The following is a 1,031-nucleotide window of genomic DNA, read 5'->3' on the forward strand; positions in this document are numbered from 1 at the left end:
GTTGAATAGGAGTGGTGAGAGAGGGCATCCCTGTCTTGTGCCAGTTTTCAAAGAGAATGCTTCCAGTTTCTACCCATTCAGTATGATATTGGCTGTGGGTTTGTCATAAATAGTTCTTATTGTTTTGAGATAGGTTCCATCAATACCAAATTTGTTGAGAATCTTTAGCATGAAGGGCTGTTGAATTTTGTCAAAGGCCTTTTCTGCATCTATTGAGATAATCATGTGATTTATGTCTTTGGTTCCGTTTATATGCTGGATTATGTTTATTGATTTGCGTATGTTGACACAGCCTTGCATCCCAGGAATGAAGCCCACATGATCATAGTGGATAAGCTTTTTGATGCGCTGCTGGATCCAGTTTGCCAGTATTTTATTGAGGATTTTTGCAGCGATGTTCATCAGGGATATTGTCTAAAATTCTCTTTTTTTGTTGTGTCTCTGCCAGGCTTTGGTATCAGGATGATGTTGGCCTCAAAAAAATGAGTTAGGGAGGATTCCCTCTTTTTCTATTGATTGGAATAATTTCAGAGGGAATGGTACCAGCTCCTCCTTGTACCTCTGGGAGAATTCAGCTGTGAGTCCATCTGGTCTTGGACTTTTTTTGGTTGGTAGGCTATTAATTATTGCCTCAATGTCAGAGCCTGCTATTGGTCTATTCAGGGATTCAGCTTCTTCCTGGTTTAGTCTTGGGAGAGTGTAAGTGTCCAGGAAATTATCCATTTCTTCTAGATTGTCTAGTTTATTTGTGTAGAGGTGTTTATAGTATTCTCTGATGGTAGTTTGTATTTCGGTGGGGTCAGTGGTGGTACCCTTTTATCATTTTTTATTGCGTCTATTTGATTCTTCTCTCTTTTCTTCTTTATTAGTCTTGCTAATCGTCTATCAATTTTGTTGATCTTTTAAAAAAACCAACTCCTGGATTCATTGAATTTTTGGAGGATTTTTTGTGTCTCTATCTCCTTCAGTTCTGCTCTGATCTTAGTTATTTCTTGCCTTCTGCTAGCTTTAGAATGTGTTTGCTCTTGCTT

This window comes from Mandrillus leucophaeus, unplaced genomic scaffold (genome assembly GCF_000951045.1).
Source record: "Mandrillus leucophaeus isolate KB7577 unplaced genomic scaffold, Mleu.le_1.0 Scaffold1804, whole genome shotgun sequence".
NCBI lineage: Eukaryota > Metazoa > Chordata > Mammalia > Primates > Cercopithecidae > Mandrillus > Mandrillus leucophaeus.